This window comes from Magnolia sinica, chromosome 3 (assembly GCF_029962835.1).
Source record: "Magnolia sinica isolate HGM2019 chromosome 3, MsV1, whole genome shotgun sequence".
NCBI lineage: Eukaryota > Viridiplantae > Streptophyta > Magnoliopsida > Magnoliales > Magnoliaceae > Magnolia > Magnolia sinica.
In genome coordinates this window covers 46,875,820-46,883,936 of record NC_080575.1, presented here as the reverse complement: position 1 = coordinate 46,883,936, position 8,117 = coordinate 46,875,820, and the positions used below count along the sequence as shown (strand labels likewise).

The 8,117-nt window shown below is 39.3% G+C and overlaps 1 long non-coding RNA gene across 1 annotated transcript in view; it reads left to right on the top strand.

The window, feature by feature from the left end:
• LOC131239897 (uncharacterized) overlaps positions 1–5,484 on the top strand; it is an 8,578-nt gene extending 3,094 nt beyond the window's left edge. The window contains exon 2 of the long non-coding RNA XR_009168470.1: positions 5,424–5,484. This is a non-coding gene — a long non-coding RNA (uncharacterized LOC131239897). The remainder of the gene's footprint in view (positions 1–5,423) is intronic.
• The last annotated feature ends 2,633 nt before the right edge of the window (positions 5,485–8,117 follow it).

The window sequence follows — 8,117 nt, the reverse complement described above, 5'->3', positions numbered from 1 at the left end:
ACCCATTTATTACCTATCGTTTTGTGATTGGAAGGCAGATCAACAAGTTTTCAGACTTTATCTTTCTCCATAGAAGTGATCTCTTCATCCATAGCATTCACCCAATCGACCGAGTTAGAAGATATTAATGCATCCTGATACGAATCAGGTTCATCATCATCAATCGTAACGCAAGAGAATGTTTGCCCCTCAATATCGAAGTATCTTCAGGGAATCAATCCTCTTTCGCTTCGATGTAACTCAGGAGCATGTTGAGATGTCTTCCCACTGTCCTGACGAACTATAGGAGCATCATCATCTTGAGGAGCAGAACTCCCAATCTCCTGAGATACATCGGATATTTCAAAAAGTTCTATTGGAGCCTTTTGCTTCATTTGGCTGGGGTATCTATCTTCACCGAAGGTCATGTCTCGGGATTCTATCTCAATCCATCGTCCATGGTCCTTATAAACTAGAACGTATCCCTTTGAATGCATAGGGTACCTTATGAACACGCATTTAATAGTTTTACTATCAAGTTTACCTCTATGCAGAGTAAGTAGCAAAACATATCCCAAAGATCCCCAAGGGCGTAGGTTGGCTAGAGAAGGAGTCCTCCCAGACCACATCTCATATGGGGTCTTAGGAATGGATTTGGATGAGACTCTATTGAGGACGTAGACGGCTGTTAACAATGCGTCTCCCCAGAATGTGGTAGAGAGATTGGCTTGTGCCATTATCAATCTAACCATGTCCAATAGTGTCCTATTCCTTCTCTCTGCAACACCATTTTGTTGTAGAGTGCAAGCCATTGTGTACTGCCGAATAATTCCAACGTTTTCACAGTATGACTTAAACGTTTCAGATGTATACTCGCCACCTCTATCAGAACGAAGGATTTTAATTTTTTTCTCAAGCTGATTTTCCACATCAGTTTTATATTTAAGAAAATAATCAAAAGCCTCAGATTTGTGTGAGATGAGATACACATATCATAGCGTGAGTAATCATCAATGAAAATGACAAAGTATTGACATCCGTTTCTAGCATGTACATTAAAAGGTCCACAGATATCTGAATGGATTATCTCTAGTGTGCCTTTGGACTTAACCGCTTTGGGAAATGGTTTCTTCGAAGTCTTCTCGGATACACAATGATCACAAAATGACAACTCAATTTTGGATAAGGAGTCTAACATACCAGAACGTACTAATCTTGTCATACGATCCTTTCTAATGTGACCTAACCTCGAGTGCCATTTTTGAGATTCAGATACTACAGTTTCATTTGACATAGCAAATAAAGCAAGAGGTACATTATCACAATTTACGTTCAGAATAAATAAATCTAAAATTAAATTTCTCCATACAAAGATGAGGTTATTCAGTCTCAAAGAAACCCTTATCCCGAAAAATCGAATAGTCATCCCATTCAAATAATAACCTAGAAATAGAAATTAAATTCCGACGCATCCCCGGTGCATAAAGAGTATCACGGAGGATTATTGTTCGCCCTATGCGCGTACGAAGATGGGAAACGCCAATCCCTAGTACGTCTTCGACAACATTATTTCCCATATACACCTTTTAACTTTCCTTAGCTACAGGCCGAAATTCCTCGAGTCCTTGACGACTCCATGTCATGTGCTTTGTTGCGCTTGAATCCAAAATCCACTCATTAGATATATTATCAACGGAAAGAATTTCAGAACAAATGCCTATATACAAAGTATCTAGTGACTGAGAAATTATTGTCTTTTTATGGGCACACTACCAAGCATAATAGCCGAAATTTTCGCAGACAAAGTAGACTATGTTTGTCTTTTTCTGCTTCTTCTTTTTATTCTCCTTCTTGAGATTTGGAGAAGGTGCTATGGTCTTCTGTTCTTGGTTATTCTTTTTCGCCTTCTTACGAGCTTTGAACTGTTTCCTATTAGCTTTTCGCTTATGGGTCTCTGCTACAAAGGCCTTGGCCGAACCTGGCTAATTGCATTCATTTCAACCTCACGTACCAAGTGGCCACAAAAGTCTCTGAACGTAGAGATAGAATTAGTATGGTTCAAAATTCTTTTGATTTGGGCCCAAGATTCAGGCAAGGAATGGTGCATGGCTATAATTTTTTAATTTTCAGTCAATTTACACCCAACATTCCTAAGGGCACCTATCATTTGCTCCATCTTATGGATATGATCTTTGATGAGGCAACCGACTGACATTTTATACTCCTGGAATTCTAATTCCATTGCCCGAACTCTCGCATCTGACTTCTGCGCATAGGCATTTGTCAGTGCGTCTCAGATTCCCTTAGCGGTTTCATGTACTTCATACATAAGTATGAGTTCTTTGTGCATAATGCTAAGAAGGATATTACGAGTTGAGTGATTCTGTTTTTGCCACTTATTATAGCGAGTCATCCCAACCCCATGTTCTTGTAAATTTTCATTTTCAGCCAATATGGGTTCCTCTTGAACTTCATCGAGTGTATGCGATATGTCGTCCTCGTCCAGAAGGCATCGCACCGTGCGAGACCAGTCTTCGTAGTTGTTACCATCGAAATATTATCCTTTCAGCTGTTTAGTGATTAACGCTTTGGTGGCCATCTCTACATTGCATAAGTATCACTACTTAGCTATGATCTAAGGTATTAACTCTAATCATCAACATTTCTACGTGTTATACAAATTTTCAGACGTAGTCAACACATCTTAACGAGATCTAAAAGTCCACATACCCGAATGGGCAGTGTAGAACAATCAAGTTCTCTTTTTAAAATGGAATTAATGCTTTTATAAAATTACAATTGTATAACGTGCAACCTTCCATTACTTGGTTACATGCATCATTTGGTGGAGGAGAATAAACTCCCACTCAGGTTATGCACAACCTTTATTTTTAGGGAGGATTCTAGCACTAAGTTTTTCTTTATTCTAATGAAAAAATAGCTAAAATCTGATCACATCAGGCCTAATTATATCACACATATAAACATCGTCATCATAAAAAATAGAAAGTGCTTAAATATGAAGAGAGTTCAATCTTCACTAGTGATCATGTCCATTAGAGATGGATCTGATCATCACCGTTAATGATCATTATTGATGATGGATCCTTTCATCAACATTGATCATCATGGTCGATGATCATTTCGATCACTAATGATCTCTTGATCAACAGTGAAGAAAATATTATAAAGGAAACAATATTCATATGCATATATATATGTACATGTCAAAAAAGAAAAAAAAAAAGAAATATACATATTACTTGTAAGAAAGCTATAGGGTTTTGGGTTACCTCAAATGTGCAATTGGACCTTAGTTTATTGATCTAACAGTTGATATTATGGGCCCTACTTCGTATATCCCATATGTCAATAATCCAGTTGATGTAAGAATCTAATCCCTTCATTTTATTAGATGATAGGATTATTCAATCTAGGATATATTTATTTTAGGGAAGATCAATAGTGAGACTAACAATCTCAACGGTGTAGATCATTGAAAAATGGGCCCACTTGTACAAAACTGAAAACCTGAGCAGTATGCCAATCCCAGGGTCCAAATATAACACAAGCATACATGCAACTACTGCACACAGGACTTCACTTGTCCGAACTTGCCTAAGTTACATGAGCCCACGTGATATACATGTGAAATCCACTCAGTTTCTCAAGTAATGGGCCATTCTATTGATGTGCTTTAGCCTAAAATCAACGGTTGAGATTGGAGAGAGAGTATCAACGGCTGAGATTAGAGAGAGAGGTGGCACAACCCATGAAGCCATTCCCTCTCTCTGACCTCTGCAAGCCGCTTACAGTTCTGGAAAAACGGATGGACACCATGGATTTAGAACACAGACTTCAAGGTGATCCTCATTATAGAGGTTTCCATAGTAGACGTTCAATCCCCACTACATATTACAATGTCTTCTCATGGCTAAATCCGAGCTTGCTAGATGGATGGATAGTTTGGATACAACACATATCTAGTGATCAGATCCATGTGTTGCTGACGTGACTACAATTGATATCTTTTTCTTTCAACATGAAAAAAACACATAACGTGTTTTAATTGTGTACGTCAATACAACAATCTTGTAGTTGTGGAGAGTTGTAATCCTCTTTCAATGTGAATACACATAATGTGTTTTAGTTATTCTAACAAGTGGGTCTTAACGTTCGGTAATTGAGACCATTGGTGATAGATCTGGACCGATCATTAGATCTGTATCACAATCAATGATTTTCATGCAAAAATTACACTGATCCAGTGATCCAATCCATCCAAACTTGGCATTATACTCTTATAACCATCCGATTTCCACAACATAGATTCAATAGATGTGGCATCAATGGGAAATACTCCAATGCTCTCAAAAAAAAAACTTAATATTATAATGTTTCTAGTTACATTGGGTCATATGGACACACATCAGATTGTGTGATGAACATCAGCCAATCCGCTCTAATACAGCATCAATATATTTGTGGTGTACTATAATACGGCAGCTATATTACTGGTAGCTTGTATGTTGCACATCAGCCAACACGTGTATAGAAGCTATATATATAGCAGAAGCTATCTCCCAAAACAACACGTGTACACATGCACATTAGCCAACACGTGTACAGAAGCCAACATGTGTACAACAGCTATATATCTGAGTGCATGACATGTTAATTCAAGTATGGTGAGATACGTCACTAACAACTATGTTTTAGTGGTGTAGTTCAATACAACAACTATTGCTGTATATTTTGTGAGATGTACACGCATGTATTTCAATACAACAACTATTGGTGGATATTTTGTGAGATCTACACGCATGTATTTCAAAACAACAACTATTGGTGGATATGATGTACACGCATGGGGTACAACATGTGGACCGTTCCATAAACTAATAAGATGGTGTACATAAAGTGTATGTAATCATAAAGGTCTACATGATCACCTTGGTCCATCATAATCGGGCTTACATGCACATGGCATACGTGTATACAAAATCAAAATCTAATCCACCGTACACATGACTTTTCATGTATGGAATCAAGATTATTCTAATCCAAAAAGAAAAGATGAGTCACTTACCTTTTTAGATGAAAATAATCGAAGATCCGCTATTGAATGCTCTGATACCACTGATGGGAAGCGCGGAAGGTGAGCCCTCAAGATCTGACGGTCTACACGAGTTTTGGAACCTCACAAAGCATAAGATTGACGCTCCAACGACCCGTCTATCTACTACTGGAGCAGATGGATCTATTCACACCTCTGATCCTATGGTATAAGTGGTCCCGGATCGCGATCTATAGATTAGATCGTCCCAAGGACAAGCCAAACTGGACAGATTACTGTGCACACTATATCTCTCTCCGTATACTCTCGCTATTTCTTATGATTCATTACGAGAGAGAGTCTCATCCTTTATATAGGAAGGAATGAGAGTTTGGATGAGATTGGATGAGACCATATCATCCGATCACATCCCTATCTCCCATCAAAAATCAAATTCATATTTGAATTTGAAATTGAAATGAAAAGAAGAGGCCGGAAAAAGCATGGGACATACCCACTAGTGATTGCTCACCAGTGGGCCTCACTGGCCTAAGTCCAACACTATTGAAGTGACATCACCAGGTTTCGTGGGAACTACCATGATGTATGTGTTGTATCCACACCATCCATCAATTTGTACAACTCATTTTAGGCCATGAGGCAAAGAATGAGTCAGATCTAGATTTGAAGTGGACCCCACCACAAAAAAAAAATAGTGGGAAGAGTGACTCCTGCTGTTGAAACCTTCCTAAGGTCTACTAAGATGTTTATCTGAGATCCAACGTGTTCACAAATAAAGACAGACATGAAAGAAGGGAAAACACAAATTTTAGTTTGATCAGAAACTTTTGCGAGCCTTAGAAAATTTTAATGGTGGGCGTCACTCTCTTTGCTTTTTTCTGTAGTAGGTTCCATTTGAGCTTTGGATCGGACTCATTCTTTGGCTCTGCCCTAAATTGATATCTCCAAATGAATAGACGGTGCGGATACATCACATATATCACGGCGGGTCGCACGGAACTTGGTCACGCCTCCTTTGCGGTAGGAAGTCTAGCTACACAACCTGTAAGTAGCTAATCCGCGTCCCACACTGCCATGCAAACTAGGCTAGCGGATGTGGATTGCGTACTACACCCGCCCATCCCTAACACCGAATGGGCAGGTCTGTGGGCGGGCCCATCGTGATGTATCTGTACATCCAAGCCATCTATCCCTTTTCTCATATTATTTTAAGACATTAAAACAAAAATAGGCAAATCCAACCATTAAATGGACCGTATCACAGATGACTCTTGCATTTAATGTAATTGACATTCAATGCTTTGTGCATTTTAATGCAACCAAGCTTATTATTTGGGGTGGTCCACTTGATCGTTGGATCTATCTCATTTTTGTTTCGATGCCTTAAAATAATATGAGAAAATGGATTGACGGCTTGGATGTACAGATACATCACGGTGGGCCCACTCACAGACCTGCCCGTTTGGAGCCAGGGTCGGGCGGGGGTAGTACGAAATCCGCGTCCTAAGCTAGCTAGCTGTTGTAGATACGTGTCGTGCGAGCGCGCGTACATGCCTCAAGCTCCGGGTTGTACAAATGACTGAAATGAGATCAAAGTCACATGGGCCTCATTATAACGTTTATTTTCTATCTAATAATAATATTAAAAATACATGGATGAAATGGAAAAACAAATTTCATATTGATCCGAAACTTCCATGATCTGAAAAAGGGTTTCAATGGCAAACAATCAATCCCCCACTGTTTTCTGCAGTATGGTCCAACTGATCTTTAGATCTATCTTATTTTTCGCCTTAAGTTTTAAGACAAGCTCTCCAAATGGATGGATGGTTTGGATATAACACATACCTCATAGTTTGACCCAAAGAACTTACTCATGTCAATACACCACGTCTTGTATATAGCTGTATATAGCGTGGAACGTTCAGTCTGAGAAGAGTATTTTGGTCTGAGAATTGTTCACCAACTGTCAACGGCACCACACTTGCAGTGCTATACCATCATTTCCACCAACATTCCATTTTTATAAATAAATCCATACCATGAAATCTTTAGGCCCCACCATGGTGATCATAATTCTAAAAAATGGGAATTATTAGATCAATATATGGGCCATAAATAATGTTGATTTAGAACATTGGTGATCCGTTGATTCTAATCTTGTATCCAATATGATAATACAATCCGTTTGATTTTTCCTTCCATGACCATCATGGTGGTCCCTACAGATTTTATGGTACAGATTTAATACACAAGCTTCACTTTTGTGGGAAAAATTATACGGTACCACGAGTGGTGGTACAATTGGATGTATCTATCACATTCTATTTTACGTGTTTCACAACGTGGTCCACCACATCAACAGTCCTGATCACAATAAATGCTGGACATGTGTACCATCATGACAGCATTTCCCTATTTTTTATTCTTGTGTTTTCACCAATATACACAGCAAATCCAATAAAAACTCAGTTTTTCGCCCTTTTTAGCTGCTCAGCCTCTCTCTCGCCCTTTGTATCACCCACTTCTCTCTTCCGATCCGAACGGTACCCAACCTGATCCGATTTGGTTTTCTTGACCGAATCAAACTCAGTTTGAGTCAGGCTAGCAGTGCATCGGATCGGATCAAGTCAGATGACCCGGACTCGGTCCCAGATCGGATCAAGTTCGGGTCAGGCCATGTAGAATCTGGACCGAGTCGAGTTGGACCTAATCCGATCCGACTCGGTTCGATGCCCAGCTTTAGCTACACATGAAGGATCTGGATAGCTAGTTGGGTATAAATCTCCCCATGTACGATGCTGGGGAACGCACACTGCTAAGAAAGAGAGAGAAAAGTGAGGGAGAGAAGAGGAGGAAAACAAGTGAAAGATAGAAGAAGGAGGAGTTCGGACGCTGGAATCCACAAACTTCTGTGACAATCCAGACTAGTAGCAAACTCCGATCAGTCCCCGACAGGGACGAAGAAAATCTCCTTTCAATGCAGTGGATTTTATTCTTGTGAATGATTACCTTCATGAATGTACCTAGATATGATCTAAATGAAAAAAAAATATGGTGC